Genomic DNA, 18,169 nt, shown 5'->3' with positions numbered 1-18,169 from the left:
CTCTCCAATTCATTCTCTCAAAAGTTTTATGTGTTAATGAGAGAAAAACCCTCTTTGGGTACTGATAAGGGACTAATTTTTATCCTAAAATATGTTGGGTTAAGTTTGGGAAAGGTGGGAAAAGAAAAAACTAACCCTCATTAAATTTAGCTTCGGGTCTGATACTGACCGTAGAAGGTCACTCGTAGGTACCATGGTCCAAAATAGGGACTTACTGGAAATTGGTAAGTGGATCTATGACCAATCATCTATGAGTCATAGATCTATTGATGGTTCATAGGGTCATCTCGTAGGATGCTAGGCTTCATCCTGGCTTTCTGAAGCTGGACATGCGGACCACTTCTATGGGTCGTAGGACCATCTACGAGTCATCCTACTAACTCGTAAGAAAGTTCCTACACACAAGAATCTTAAGGTCTCTTTTCCCCCACCTACGAGCCTTATCTACAGTCCATATGAACTCTTATGGGTCATAAAAGCCACTCGTTAGGTGGGTTTGAAAGAATCTCAAATTCTTTCTAAGTATTAGGGAGGCCTATGAATGGACACCTATGACCCGTAGGGACTCCTATGAACTGTAGGTGCCACTCATAGGCATTGGGCAGTATATTCTTCTTGTTTTTCCTTAGGTGTTCTCTTCATCTAGGCTAGAATAGTAAGGGGTGTTACAATTACACTATCTCCCTATTGGGAACATTCTTCCTCTAATGAAGTTCAACATGGCATGAAAAGAGTAGGGAAGGATCTACAACCCAACATGAATGTAGAAACACATAAGCTGAAGGACTGACTGACTCTGAGCTAAAACATGAAGATTAATAATGATTCATGAACATGCATGCATAGGAAAAGATGAGAATAGCTTAAATGCATGAACTCAACGAGTACATAGGAAGAAGTAATATCTCACACTGACACTAAACTAGAAGGAAATATATAGGGATACTTGGACATCATATCGTCTTCGACCTCCCAAGAGCATCCTCAACTATATGATTCCTCCATAGTACTTTTACTAAAGCAACTTCCGTATTCCTTAACTTACGAAGCTGGCAGTCTAGAATCTCGGTTGGACCTTGTAAGAAAGACTTTCCTTTACACCAACACACTTTAAAGGAACAACTGATGTCGTATCACTAATGCACTTCTTCAATGAGGATATATGAAACACTGGATGCACTGATTCTAACTCTGATGGCAAATCCAACTCATAGGACACCTACACAAAATACCTCAAAATTTGAGAACGGATAATATTTCTAAGACTGAGCTTCCTTTTCTTACCAAATCTCATCACACCTTTATAGGTGAGATTTTTAAATAAACTCAATCATCAATTTCAAATTCAAACTCTCTTCTCCTCACATCAGCATAGGATTCCTGCCTTCTCTGGGCAGTTCTCCACCTTTCTCTAATTATTCGTAATTTCTCCTTAGCCTCATGAACTGACTCAGGCCCTATAACAGCCACTTCACCAACCTCAAGCCCCCCTATACCTCCTACCATAGAGTGCCTCAAATGGATCTATCTGAATACTTGAGTGGTAGCTATTAATATAAGAAAACTTAATCAGAGGCAAATGATCATCCCAATTACATTTACAATCACTCACACAAGCTCACAACATATCCTCCAAAGTCTTACTAGTCCTTTCGGCCTGACAATAAGTCTGTGGATGAAAAGTTGTACTAAGCTTAACATGAGTATCAAGACTTTTCTGAAACGATCTCCAAAAGTGAGATTTAACTAGAGTACCTCTTTCCAAAATGATGGATAATGGAACATCATGCAACTTTATCATCTCTCAGATGTAAAGCCTAGCATAATCCTTGACTGAATATGACGTCTTAACTGGAAGGAAAAGTGTCGACTTAGTCATCCAATCTATAATCACCCATATAGAATCAAAAACTATCAACACGTACGAGGCTAACCTGTGATGAAGTTTGTATTCAAATATTCCCATTTCTAAGTAGGAATATCATTGTTCTAAGCAATACCGTCTGGATTTTGATGCTCAACTTTAACTTGTTGGAAAATTATACATATCCAAATATTGTTTAAACACCCTATTCATCTATGAAATTTTCTTTGAAATGTCACACTCTTTACATCTGATCTGGTGATAGCCTGATTTGAGGTCTATGATTGAGAAGAAGCTAGCACTCTAAAGCTTATCAAACAAGTCATCAATCCTATGGATAGGATATTTATTCTTGAATATGTTCTTGATTAACTATCAGTAATCAAAGTGCACTTTGAGAGAACTATCTTTTTTATGAACAAAGAGCTCTGGACCACCCTATGGAGAAAAGTTGGGCATGAAAAAACCTTTTATCTAGAAGGTCCTATAATTTTTCTTTCAACTCCTTAGGCTTGGCTGGAGCCATCCTGTAAAGAGAGATAGAGATAGGTTAGATATCCGAAAGAAGATTTATGCCAAAGTCAATTTCTTTTTCGGGAGAAACTCTAGGAAGATCTTTAGGAAACATTTCTGGAAATTCATTCACAACAAAAATGGATTGAAGAGTTGGGGTTTCAGAACTAGTATCCTTAACCCAAACTACATGATAAATACTACCTTTGGAAATAATATTTTTGTCCTTAAGGTAAGAAACAAACCAACCTTAATGATTAGCTTATAAGAAAACTAAAACTTTATGACTTATGTTCTACAATCGATGGAAGCATAACAAACATGTAGCCAAACCATGTCATGAATGACATCAAAATCAAGCGTGTCTAACTCTACTAGATCAACTGAGGTGATTTTCTAAAAAACTGAGATCGGGCAATTTTGTATACTCGTTTAGCTAAAATAGAGTCATAAACTAAGTAGAGATTGTGTCACGACCCAACCCCGTAGGTCGCGCCTGGGGTCTGACCTGGACCCTCTTATGCGTATTTATCAGCTACACTTAAGTTGAACCATGTGTGAGGTGATACTATACACAAAAACCTCAATAGTTTAAAACTTTTGCATGTACCTACAGCCTCTTTCATTCATATCATATCATGAAAGGGCACGCACCGACGAGGCTGCTATAACATAAACATATTTATAACATGTCGTATAGGCACAGTTGAAACAACTTATAAACAACCCACATTCATATATCTACAGACCTTTAGGAATTGCAACAGTAACATATGGCGGGACAGGGCCCCCGCCGTACCCCTGAATGTACAAATATATATACATTTAGTGACCAGTATCAAAAATTAGGCTCCAGAATAGTGAAGCTCTTCCGACATAGCTGAGAGGAACTCCTAAGCTGACGGATCTCCAGAATGAACATTTGTACCTGTGGGCATGAAACACAGCTCCCCGAGGCAAGGGGGTCAGTACGATATATGTACTGAGTATGTAAAGCATAACACATTGTAACTGAGACCATAACTGAAATAGGGATGCAGGGGAAAAGTATAACAACTTAACAAATTACTGTACCTGCACCTTAGGACACGTAAATTATACACATCATCATATGTTATGCCTGGCCCTCTAGTGAACTCGGTGACATAATCATTTTCTCATATTCACATGTCATCGTATCATCATGTATTTCATTTCATCATATCATTGTATACGGTATCATATCATCGTATATGGTACAATCTTATCATGTATGTCATCGTATTACATCCGGTTCACTACGGGGCTCGGGGTCGCAAATGTATCACTCTAATCTCATATGCATGCCTACATAAAGTATCCGGACCCTTTAGTGAGAGACTCGGTGAATGGAGTGGTGTACGTCTATAGCGTACCATCATAATATACATACGTACCTGGCCCTCTAAGGAGGGACTCGGTGTTCCTTCCTTATTTCACCACATATACTATCATATTATAGCCGGCCCAGGACTCGGTGAATAATCGTATCGTCATAACATATAACATATATCATACCTTACGTACGGCATCATCTCCTCGTGCATGGAACTATACACATCTGGCCCGGGATGCGGTGAAAGAAGTAGTAATACTGTGCATGATAATGTTCCCGGCCCATCGTGGGACTCGAGGAAGGATGGGTTACAGTATGCATGAGTAGAGTAGTCAGAAACCATATGCAACTAAGTCATTATCTGAGACTCGATGAAACAGTCAAGTGAACCATCACCTTAAGACTAGGGGAGTAATTATCCGAGGTATCCCTTTAGATTTCATTAGGGCTTACATCAGTTGGGGCTTCAGGGATCACAAACATGCATCAGAATAATGCCACATAATTTATGCAATCAGAAATATAGTCTACGCAATTAGAAACACAATTTATCTAGTCAAAGACTCAAATCATGTAATCAATGGCATTTACCATTTCAGAGCCTCTAAAAAGAGGAGTTGGTACCTCTACTTACTATTCATTATATAGCAGGCTCGAGAATAGTAGTTTGACTACTTTCAGACTCTTAATGTTCAAGAGTGACTATAAGTCACGAATTACAATCAAAGCTCATAAATGGAATTACCTCTAAACCTATATCATATACCATTTCACTTAAAATTAAGCCATTCTAAAGGAAAGAAGAAATAGGCTTTACATGTACTAGTTTTCATCACATAAAAGAGTAAAGGGCAATGACTCAGCTATTGCAGAAGTTCTAATATCAAGAAGTAAACAAGAGTCTCGACTCATACTCAGGGCTTTACGAATGGATTGAATCCCAAATATCATATACATATCATTTATAACTTATCTCTAAGACATGCCCAAAGAAAAGCAGAATAGCTCTACATACTTATTCCAAAAACACGCCAAAAGAAAGCTTCACATACCTTGTCTGAGTTATACCTTATCCTGTTCACCTCGCCATCCTTTGAACCTATTCAACATGAAAGTATTATGAATATCAACCCCTTTTACTTTCCAGCACCCTAGGTTACATCTTAGTATTAATGGAATCTCTTTCCTTAGTGGTTTTCCCGACTAGTTCTGTTATTCGCTAAGGCGTCGATGAAAATTGGGCAGCACCTCCCCTATAATGTGCCCTATCCAAATTTCCAATTAGGTCCCTAAGACCTACATCCAACCAACAACAACAACCTGCAGTAATTCACACCAACAATATACAATATAAACTCCAAACGACTTATTCAAAAATACTGTAGCACAATAGGGCGTCTAGCCTTTATTTTGTAACGCCTTTCATTATACGCAACGAGGGGTCGTGTGGCTGCAACCAGAAGCATCCACACCCCTTTTAGAACGCATTTAGGCCCTGCAACAATACATTACATCCCTGCAGCAACAACTTACAAGAACGACACTTTATTTCGACGACAATTCACTTCTAGCCACTCCAATTTAGCTTATTTCGGGCGTCAAACATATCTATCATATTTTCACATTTCCAGCCACTTACACAATGTATAATACCCTCTATAAAAGCACCATAAACTCCAATATAAAAGGAAAGGCCTTACCTTACGTTAAACTTGTCAAACTCGCCAAAACTATCTAAAACGTGAAATCTAGACAGCCCACTGTCTTATATTGTCGCTTAGTTTCGGAGGGGTAATTGAGGGAATCAGTATTTGTGGCCTCAATTATAGTTATAGACATGTGTATCAAGGTCGGAAAAAATTTTAAATTACCCCTACAGAAATTTTGTACGAAAATATATGACCAAAATACTCACAGCTGTCCGTGTAGGATTTCCAAAACCAAATCTAGGCAACAGCTCCCCCATGCTTCACCACCATTTTTCGAGAAGAGAAAAGCAAAACTGGGTTGTAGAGTCTAAATGAAATTTATATCCCTATGAAATATATTTCCAAAACATCTTGAATCACTTAAAACGAAGCCTCACACAAGGAGTTATACGCGTTTTACTAACAGCAGTTTAATTCAACAATGGGTCTGTTCCCTAGCATTTTCTCTTTAAGCTTCTCTTAGTTTTCCAAGTGTAGAACTGAAAATATGGTTCCGTAGGCTTCGTAATATACATATATACACCTCCACGTAGTTAAGGAACACTTTAGATAATTAATTCATGAAAGAAAAGTGAAGAACTTACCTTAATTTCCTCCAATTTGTGGCTGCTGTTGTGAGCTCTCTTTCTCTCTATTTGTTGTTCAAGATTTTGGCTAAAATGACTTAATATTCATCCATACATAGATATATATCTTTTTGGAGAGTGACACATGTCATCCCCTAAGGGTGACACGTGTCACACCCTTAGGAAGACACCTCAATTATGCAACCAATCCATGGTTGCCACGTGGAAGGTGGGGTCCACCCCATGATGTGTCACCTGCTGCCATGTGTCACTTTCATGTGATGCCATATGTACCTATCATGTGCTGCCATGTGTCAAGTAGGTGAGTCACCTACTTGCTTCAAGTAGGTGCGTCGTTTCCTTATTTCTCTTCCGTGGGTTCATAATTTCATCGCACTTTAAGAGCCTATGTATTCCTTGCTACTTAGTCTCAACAGGCACTCGAGTAGATTAAGTACGTAATACCTCCAAGTATCGGCCAAAAACTCTCCCGGATGGATCTTCCACACTTCTGATATGCAGAGAAGGAGCATCCATTAGAAATATTACCCTATTCCTTAGGGTTTGGCACCCTATCCTTGTTATACTTAAGCACCGAAGCACTAGTCAAAGATGGATCTGGGCCTGAATACTTCTTGCAAAACCGAGAACGACCACCACCATCGGATCTCTGATGAGAGTAGTTACCACTATCGGTCTGAACCCTCTTAGTCTCCCTAGCATTCTCTATTATCTTCTCTTCCTCATTCTATTGAGAATGAGTCGTCAACCTAAAAATATTTCTTTGATCAATATAGCCATTCTACATTCCTTTACAACAGTCTTCGAACACCGAAAATGAACTTACTTAATGGGCCCTAGAATCGGCCACCATGATTGAAGCATACTTGGAGAGTTGAGTGAATTTCCTAGCATATTCTTTCACACTCATGTTGTCTTGCCTCAAGTTAATGAATTCTTGTACCTTTTCCTCTCTCATTTCAAGAGGAAAAACTTGATCTAAAAAAGAACCTTTGAACTTGTCCCAATTCAATGGACCTGCATAATAGCCCTTTCCTCTTTCTATTGCGTGAACCAAATTTGAGCCACTCCCTTCAATTGATAAGTGGCTAGCTCAAAATTCTCAACCAAGGTAACATATATGATCTCAATAATCTTTTAAATACTGTCAAAAAACTCTTATGGATCCTCACCCACCTTAGAACCATGGAATTTTGGAGGTTTCATCAGATTGAAGTTCTAGACTCTAGTTATCTCCATACCCACATTTGGGCTAATGTGAGATACAACCTCACTATTGGCCTAAGATGTCATGTATTGGCCTGACACTTGGAAAGCAACCCTAAACTTGGCATGAGTGACATGCTTGCCCAAAGGAGCAACTAGAGTCGTAGGTGTTTCTTGCTCTACATTTTGATTCCTTCTCAAAAGATCTCTTCTTGGAGGTATGAATCTAAATACGTATAGAGAATGAGTTAGAAGGAAACTTTATAAAGTCAAATTCTATTACACGACTAAGAGTATGGAAGAAGTGAAGTATTTCATAAATGTCTCATAGCCTCTCATTCATAAATATGGCACACTTCATATCTATGAATAAAATTCTACTTAATGCAGCTTTCAGACACCCTAAGACACTTGAACATAATGGTTTGAATCCCAACTTTGTCACGATCTAATACTACCCCTAAGACGTGACATATTGCCTAGAACCCCAAGCTAACCACATTGCCTAGCATAATAATAAGATAATATACATAATTAGAATAACTCGAAAAGCAGAATAAAGTCTCAAATGACAATATCACATAATAAAGAAAGTTGAATACATCAACACATATGCTAAACTCTAATCTGATTGTCTGAAAACATCTAAATATAAGTGAGTTGCTATGACATGTCCCTAGGGAACTCTTAAGTATGAAACTGAAAGAACATGCTGAAAATCAAAAGAGAGAATCATCCTTGGATCATATAAACTCACCAACTAGGTACTGAGAAAAATCTAGGATAACACTAACCACAAGCCGGATAAGAAGCATCAGAACCTATATTGTAAAACAATATAGGCAAAAAAGTATGCGGTTAATACTTGGAATGTACTAAGTATGGATAACATGCATAAACATGACATAATAACATGATAATTCTGAGAACAAGATAATGCAATGACCAAGTAAACATAGCAAGAGACTAATGATCTGATTCTATAAACATAGCACAAGGTCATGCAATATTCTAAAAAATCAAACATAAGTGTGACAGGTGTGGAAGATACCGATACCTGACATATAACCATGTGAACTACAACATGAAGTATGTTGTATTTCCCTACCAAAAGGGCTCATTATGCTGACAAAAGCATGAGTAATGAGCTAATGTAGATTCACTAAGCTAATGCCCAATCAAGACAAACCTATGGTGGCTAGTAGTTCTATGACATAGGGATTGCTACTAAAGGTATCATGCCTCCACTAACAGGTGAGCCTTCATCCCTAGATCCACTCAGTGCTAAGTAAACTCTCCACGGGAAAAATGCATAACCATATAAAAAAGTAAGAATCTGGTGATACTAAATCATTTATGAGGAATCTGAATATAATAAAAGTAGCTCCTTAAAATCATGATACATAACATAATCAAAGAGATACTTTAGATTAAAGCATCTAAATTATGATAATTATATAAATTATTGATACTTTATCTGAAAGCATCCTTGATTCATAATATTCTTTATAACATAATGCATGCATAGTAATATAGAGTAAAAGATGATCATATAATACTTACATAGCATGGATTCATGAAAATAGCATTGAAAATATTCGATTACGATCAAGTCATGCATAATAAGATCATTAATGAGGAGAAAATCAAAATCCACCGAGAACCCATAAGAAATCATGAAATCTTAAAATTTGGGTAAGAATCATACATGGGAAATTGAGGTTTCTTTGGGACTTATTGGGTGAATAAGAACCCATTGATGAAGTTTCCATATACCTTGATAAAACCCTAGTTTGGAATCTTGAAAGGAGACTTGAATCTTGAAGAGTACTTGAATCACCTTAAGAAAGAAGACTTGAGGGTTTTGAGAGAATGAGAGTGAATAGGGAGGGTTTGAGTCTTCAAAATGATTATAGGTCCTCAAAATAGGGTAGAAACGGCATGGAGTAGGAATTAAAAGAGTGGGAAAGACCTAATTGCCCCTGAGAAAGGAACGGTCAAATAATTTATATGGGCACTTTCTACGGGTCGTTTAACCTTCTACTATACGTGAAGTATTCCTTAGAAGATAGGAGGAAAAATCTTTAAATCTGAAGATCACTCTACAACCCTTTCTACGGTCTATATTGGACTGATACTGGTCATCCATAAAAGTTAGGCAATTTCTCTTAATTTCAGAAGATTTAGGGATTCAGTCTATGATTCGTAAACACATCCATTCCCCGTACAACTCTTCATCCCATTCAAGGTAAATTTCAACTTTCTGAAGTTTAATTTATGGCCAGGTCTATGGCTCGTATAACATTGTACGTACTGTAAATCCTCTCGTAGACTTGGCCCTATAAATTTTCACTTTCTGAAATCCAGTCCACATGTGGCATTTACGATTTTTAAACCTTTCTACGAACTATAAACTCCTTTCGTAAAAGGTCACTTCTGCAGACTTCAATATTTTTCTACATTTTCCTAATCCCCTCTAATTAGGTAATTTTAGAGTATGACAACTATTGTTGATAGGTTGAATAAAACAACCTACTTTTTCCAATCAAAGTAGATTATAATTCTCAATAGTTAGCGAAGATTTATGTCAAGGAGATAGTAAGGCTACATGAGGCGCTCTTTTCTATCATTTCAGACTATGGTACTCAGTTTACTTCAAAGTTTTAGGGTAAGTTGCATCTGCAGTTAAACTCAACTCATTTTCAATATATCTTTTCATCCACAGATTGATGTTTAGTCGGAGAGAATTATTCAAAAATTGGAGGACATGCTGAGAGCATGTGGAATTGACTTTAGGGGCCATTGGGATCAGTTCTTATCCTTGTGTGAGTTCTCTTACTACAATAGTTATCATTCTAATATTGATATGGCACCATTTGAAGAACTTTATGGGAGGGGATGTAGATCTCCCATAGAGTGGTTTGAGGCCGAAATTGTAAAACTTTTGAGAGTTTACTTGATAAGGGAAGCTCAGGAATATGTAAGGGGTATTCAAGCCAGACTTTTGGCAGCCCAAAGTAGACAAAAAAAGTATTCAGATCACATAGTAAGAGATATGACATTTCAAGTTGGTGAGCAAGTCCTCTTGAAGGTGAGGAGCCATGAGGTTTGGCAAAAAGTGTAAGCTTAGCCCTTGTTACATTAGTCCATTTGAGATCCTTGACAATGTTGGGCCAGTGGCTTATAGGTTGGCTCTACAACCTAGCTTATTAAGTGGGATTCGGTCTTGCTAGACAAGGATATTCAGTATGAAGAGGAACCAATTACAATTATTGATCGTGATGCTCTGAAGTTGAGAACTGAAGAGATCTATTCAGTAAAGGTACATTGGAAGCATCATCTGATTGAGGAAGTCACTTGGAAAACTAAGAAGGACATGCAGGATAACCCTCACTTGTTTAATGATTCATAGACTACTATTTCTTACTTAATCCATTTTTCTTACTTGATTACTCGAGAATGAGTGATGAGTAAATTGGTATCTATTGTAACAATCCCTCCAATCTTTATGGTAAAGCCAATGGTGAAAATATTTGGGCAAAAAGACTTTAGTGTAGTAACTTAGAAATTTTTAGTCAAGCCAGTCTTAGACAAAATCAAAGCGGGGTGAGGTCTAGGGAAATCTAGGTGAGGATTGAGATTAATATCTACGTGTGGGTTGGTTTGAGATTAATATCTAAGTGTGGGTTGGTTTTTCTAATAGTTAACATGTTAAGGAGTCCCTAGGACCTTTTGAAAGTGAATTCGGGTGAGTAGAACTTCCAATATCAAACTTGGTGTGAATGGATAATTTTAGAACATCGAGGTTCAAGGGTGTATTGCGAAATAGAGGCTTGGGAAAAGATTCTCAAGGTTCTGTCTCCATCCAAGAAGCCATAGATGGAATAATACCGCTATAGCGGGTTTGTGGTTGCTATAGTGGACAAGTCTCGAATTAAATAGATAAAAGTTCCAAAACCACCCTTTACTCTACTATATGATTCTTCGGACAAGAAGAAGCAATCGATGGCTATTTTCTATAGTTTTCAACCAATTCCTTCGGTAAAGGTAAGTGAATTACTCTCCTAAGTTGTAATTCGATTCTTGGACCTTAGAATCTACAGTGATTATCTTAGGGGAGGATTGTTTTTCCTCTATGAGTGGTGAGAAAAATCCTAGTTTGGTAGGATGATAATAAAATTGGCTAATGGTTAGGATTTACATATAATTTGGGTATTTTTAGGTCATTGTTCATTGATTGTTATGTTTTATTATTGTTTTAGATGAAGAAAAAGTCAAGGCACTTCAAAAGGGGGAAAGCGCATGCTCTTTAGAGCATTCAGGCTTGATTCAAGGTACGTGATGATTGTGTTTTTCCCATTTATGTTATATGTACTTGCTAACTACTTCATTAATATTACACGAATAATATATGATTAGGTAAAAGGAAAGAACATGGGTTAATGAAAATCGTGATCACTTGCATCCAATGAATGTGTTTATTTGGTTGTACAAGTTTGATTGTTATTCATTATGATTGTGATTGTGATATGTGATCTTGTTGGGATCGATTACCATGTCGGTGCATTTAGATCGGGTACCACATCGGTATACTAACTATGTTTGGGATGGGGTACCACGCCGATATATTAATAATTTGTGTGTGGGTTCCATAAGAGGACTGGATTGGTTGTTGTATTGTGGATGATCATGCTTATTTTGTTTAATAATTTGAATGTAAGGACAGGGAGTCTGGTTGTTGCTATAATTGTGATGTAATTATGTATTTTGTTTATTATATAATTGTGTATTATATATTTTACTATGTAATTGTGCATTATCTATTTTACTATGTTGTGGTTGTCTGTTCATATTTCATATATCTAAAACTAGTCATGTGATCCTATCAGTACACTGTGTTTGTGTACTAATTCTTCACTTGCTCTATTTTTGTCGAGTACAAGGCATATTTAGATGGCTGATGATAGACCTCAACTGTGAGACTTCCACTACTCGAATCCAAAGGTTATCTAGTTCTTCCGAGCTTTCATGGATTCTTCTCTATTTCTTTGTCCGTCTTTTCAGACTTAGACTTTTATGAATATTAGTTTCTTGTTTCTTATTTGGGGTTGCATCCCTTCAATGCTAGACTCTTTTATAGTTTTGGTACAATGACTTTTACGTCTAGGGAGTTTAATTTTGTAATATGTTGTTAAACTTGATTGAGTTTCTGGAAACTCAATCCTTTAATTGTATCAAATTGTTTTTACCCGTTTAATTGCATGACTTATTTCTAAAAATTGTGTTGTTGGGTTAAGTTTGGGTTAGTAAATGGCTCTCCCCCAGAGGATTAATGTGGGTGTCACTCACGGCGGATCAGGATCGTGATAATTGATTACCTGAATTTTTATTTGTTTGTGATAGATTATAGCCTCATTTATTTTCATTAAGATTAAGAAATTAGAATCGAAATAGGCATCTGAATATTAAGATGTGCATTAATATCTAGATATCAAGATCTGAATATACATCTAAATATTAAAATATGGTCTTTAAATCTGAACATTGAATGATTAAGACGGTTTATTTTTAATATCTGAATGTGCATATGAAATTAAATATTATATCAATAAAATATTATAAAAATTCTATTTCAACAAAAAAAGGTATTACTTTTTTATTAAAAAAAATTATATTTTAAATGTTTACATTTGATTAAAAAAATTATTTGATATGCAAATAAAAATTATATATCAATATAAAAATATTGTAACATGTTTTTTTAAGAATTCAACATAAACATCTTTTCATAAGAAAAGTTATCCAACTAATCAAATCTTGTTACGTTTGAATCAGGCAAATATAATATAATTTACATAATAAACTACCAAATAATAGGATCAAATTCTAACGTTCAAATATTATAAAATGTGTCAAATAATGAATATATAAAACTCTCAAGTATTTCTTCTTCTTTGGATAAGTTAAAGTGCAAGTTCTTCACGCATATTGCTCATTATCTGCAAATTTGCAGTTGTTCAATCAGGTCCATTTTTGTCATCCAACACTTATTCATGTTATTCTTCTTCCTCATCAAATATTAATTGAAGGGAATCATAATTATTAAAAAGGACATCATTTATACTATTCATCCTAATAAAATTATGAACGGCAACTTATGCAACACCAACATATCTCTGAACATTAATAGAATATTGAGTCATCTTGTCCAATATCGAAAATCTTGCTTTTAAAACATCATAAGCACACTCCATGATCATTTTGAGTTGTGCATAAGTATGGTTAAATTTTTTTTCTTCTTATTAATAGTCTGGCTACGATGATAATCTCCTAACCAATATTAAACGTTACGATATGGTGCTAGAAATCCTCAAGTGTTTGAATATGCCCCATCACATGAATAGTACTTATCAGTCATTAAAATAAATGTTCAAATGATCACAATAAATAGTTAAATATTTTATAATAATAGTTTAAGTTGTATCACTTACTAGAAGGGGAAAATAAAAGGTCATTAGCTGGATTAGAAACAATCTTTGTTAGAACTCGAGCATCATGCATTATCCCTTTCCATCTAGCATAAACATAAGTGTATATCATGTTAAATTCGCATATACCGAAAATATTATAATGACATTTACTCTTTCCTCTTCCTCTATAAATAATTTATTGATTAGCAGGAATGACTGCGTAGTAATGTCCCATCAAGTGCATGCATAGCTCCCTGCGAATAAATATATAACTATTTAAAGTTACGAAATCCTACATAATTTTTATTGAGCACCCAAAATATCTCAATTTGACTTAGATGATGTAAATGATATTATCTCTTTTTCAAAATTCATCACTGCTTCAAGAAACGCACGAAAATATTTGTGAATCATTTGCGAAGAATGTTGAAATCTTCTCTTGATAACCACAAAATGCTCATTATGTCCTATAATGCATAAAAATATTGCTATTTTTTCTTTGACAATACATATTTTCTATTTGTGAGCCATTCATTATATCTAAAATATTGACACGATCACACACATGCATCATGAGACATATGCATCAACTCTAAACATTGTCCAATAGAACCAAAAAACATCAGTGTATAATTCTGACCATATAAAGGTGATGTTAAGTCTTTATTTCTTTAAAATATCTTGATTTTAAGACGTTTTCTACACCAATACAAGCTCATCAATCATAATAATTGATCTTCACTGTCCATCTCTAAATTGTTTTAACAAAAAATAATGAACAATACACATAATAAGCATAATATGTTATGTATTTGGTTAACATAAAAAGCTACATAATTATAATAAATTAATCACGAAAAAAATCATAAGCATCAAGCATAGCATAAAAAAATATATCACGAATAAAAAATATTTTATAGGCATAATATAATATCAAAAAGTTTAATAAATATGCTAGATACTAGTCAAAAATAATAAAGAAGGTTTCACATCACCGACGCCTAACATATATTCTAGTTAATCAGAACAATTAAAGAATTCCTATTTTTCTGACCTTAATCAAATTCTCTAACTCATGAACCTCTAGCGTCATCCATGCTTTTGTGTACATGTCACTTTTATAAAATATACTAACAATTGTACTATATAATGATTCTTTCCATCCAAGTCCATTTAATTTTTCCTTATATTCTTCAAAGTTAGGTGCACTATTTTTTTAATAAATAACTCCAAAGCAGTACTTATCTTTTCATCAATTTCCAATTGAGACAAAGAGATTTTTCTTTTCTTCCCCAACACTTCTCTTTCGGCCAAAACTGAAGATTGGGATGGAAAATTATTAGGAGTTCCATTAATTTTGTCATCAACTAAATCTTCAACTCCATCGGGTGTATCTATATCTATAGTAGTAGATACATAAGAGACAGTAGGACGGGAATAGGTACAACTTGGACTCCAACCAAAAACTCTTGTTACATTAGACCTTCAAATCAATTTGTACATGTAATGATCCTGAAGGTCATTTTTAGTAATTTTGCAAAATAATGGTTTTACCCCTCCTTGTAGTTGTCCCGAGTCATGATCGATCATTTTTCGAAGTTAGTTTTGGGAAATTCTCTGAAAAGTTGAGTTTTTTTTTTGAAGTGTTGAGATATTAAAGGCTTAAAGTGTTCAAAAGTGATCTTTGGTACCAATCGGAAGCTACGAGTCTTGAAATGGAATTTTGTCGATTCCATCATCTCTTTAATGTGAAATTTGGTCTAGGAGAATTGACGGAATTAGTTTTGGAGTTGTAACATTGATTTGAGGTCCTAAGTTGGAAATTCTTGAATTTTTTATCATAGAGTTGACTTTGGTCAACATTTGGAGTTTTGATGCTCTGAATAGAATTTTGACGACTCCTTTGGATTCATGGGATGATTTTGGCCTAGGAGTGGTCTTGGTTGAATTTTTAGAGGTACCGAGCTTGATTGGGTATTTTTAGGCCTAAAGTTAGTTTAGTTGCGACTAATAGGATTTCGGGTCAAGGAGACCTCGATTTGAATTCCATCGATTTTATTGAGTCTAAAATATCATTTTCAAGATATTAGCTTATTTGGTTTGGGTTCGGGAAGTTCAGGATGAGTTTTGGGTGAGGTTTTAAGCTTCTTGGGTGTTTTGGCATTGTTTCAGCAAATTGTAGCAACTAAAAGGTTTATTATTAGTTTAATGATCGAAAAATTATTTTAAAACTTTTAAAATTTTGAGCATGAAATATAGGATCGATCTGCAAATTTTGGTGTGGTTTTGCTAAGCTGAGATTGAACTTTCATCACAAAATATAAAATAATTGTTTAATGAGGGGAAATAACATTTGACTGTGCAAACAAGTACAAAATTGAGTTTCGATTGAACGAACAGGTCCATATCATTATTTAAGACATTCAGGAAGAGGAATTGGGTCATTTCGATACTGTATGAAAAAGTTACGATTGTTTTAGTGAAAATTTAAGTTGGTTTTCTGATGTAAATAGAGTTGTACAGTTATACAAAATTTCAGATTGTATTCATTTGGTATTTTGAGCATATCGAGAGTTCTAGAGCTAGGAATGGAGTGATTCTTGCAGCTTGCTTCTCTATTTAATATGTAGGTTAGTATCCGGTCCTCAATTCGACATTTTCTCATGATTTTTTCATCTGATTTTCTTTCCCTATCTGCAAATTTCTTGGTGAAATTGAGTTTTATCAATTTGGACTCTGTTTTTGATGAAAAATATATGTTTAGGATCCTTGTGTTATGGGTGAATAGATTTTGGCATAAATTTTTTCATTCGTCGACTATTTTTATCATATTAACCGCGTTAATTTGAGTTTTTCGGTAAAATTAAAGTTTGATAAATTGAGGATTTCAAGATCGATTTAAACTTCATTTTTTGATGAAATTTCATATTTGAATTTTTCTAAACATGGGTAAGATATTTTTCAAGAAATATTTCAGATTTGAGTCAGGGTTTCGGATTCGGATATTGAGTGTTTTCTCAAGAGCATGAGTTTTGGTAAAATTGATGATTATGGACTAATTTCAACTCTATTTTCTAAATGGTTTTCACCTTTGGTTTTCAAATGTTTTGGGTAACGTATTTATCTAGAAAAATAGATTTACCCTTTGTTTTCGAAATCGGGTTTTTGGGTCGATTTTGGCCTAATTTTTAAAATTATATTTTGGGTGTTGAACTCGTATTCTTATTGAGAATTTATATTTGACTAAATTTTATTGTTTTGAAGCGTCGGTGTAAGGGCAAGGCTCAAATTTTGGAGTAGTTGGGGTTAAATTTGAGGCAAGTGAACTTCTAAACCTTAGTTTAAGTTTGTAGGATCTTGTATTCTTGTTTTGTATATTGGAGAGTAATGGGAAGTTGTTCGGAATTATTTGACTATTTTGATTGAACTTGATAACGAAGAATCGAGGTAATAAAATAGTAAATTTGATGAGTTATAATGATGTGTTCGATATAATTAAGCCTTTGACTAATTGTGGAAATGTGAATAGATTGTTGTGACATGAGTTATGACTTGTTGATATCATTCCATTATTGTGATTTACATAAACATTGTCTAATTGCATTGGTTCTGATATATATTGAGATGGAAATATGAATAGATTGTTGTGACATGAGTTATGACTTGTTGTTGATATCATTCCATTATTGTGATTTACAATGAACATTGCCAATTTTCATTGGTTCTGATATATTGAGATGGAATTGATTTAAGGATTATGTCGAAAGAAAATGATTCTGACAATGCCAAAGGGAAATGATTATGGCTAGTGATGATTATGCCAACGGAAAATGGTTTCAGCAATTGATATTTATGCCGAAGTTAAAATGGTTCTGGCGGATACATGGTCTATGTGTGGCCCCCATGGGTTTCGACCTTCTAGTCAGCGGATGTGTATCATTAGAACAGATATGCATTATTATACGTGACATTGCATTGCACTACATTGCATCATACATATTTTTTCATTTATGGACTGTGTTTACCCCTGATATTTCTGTGATTTATACTATTGATTGGTGTGATTTGACTAAGACTTGAGTTGTAATATTGATGATATATATATATATATATATATACTTGTGTTGTTAGAACTGTTAGACTGGGCTGATTTTTATGCAGGTTATAGTCTAAGAGGTTCGATTGCTATAATAGGAGTACTTGTATTCTATTAGCTTTGCTTAGTCTTAATTTTTTACCTGTTGGATACCGTATTGCTGGTACTCACTCCTTGCTAACTACACTTGTATAGGTTCTAATTCCGGACAGTGACTCAATTTTCTTTCGTTCATCTGAGGCTTATTAGAGGAGACTTGAGAGGTAGATGCTCATGCCAGCAATCTAACTTGTTCATCTTTACTTTTACTTTGTTCTATTCGAGAGACAAAGATTTGATACTTGTATTTATTTTAGTATCGTTCTATTTA

The sequence above is a fragment of the Solanum dulcamara genome, chromosome 1, assembly GCF_947179165.1.
Source record: "Solanum dulcamara chromosome 1, daSolDulc1.2, whole genome shotgun sequence".
Classification (NCBI taxonomy): domain Eukaryota; kingdom Viridiplantae; phylum Streptophyta; class Magnoliopsida; order Solanales; family Solanaceae; genus Solanum; species Solanum dulcamara.
The sequence above is the reverse complement of the archived record's forward strand: the minus strand, read 5'-3'. Positions refer to the sequence as shown.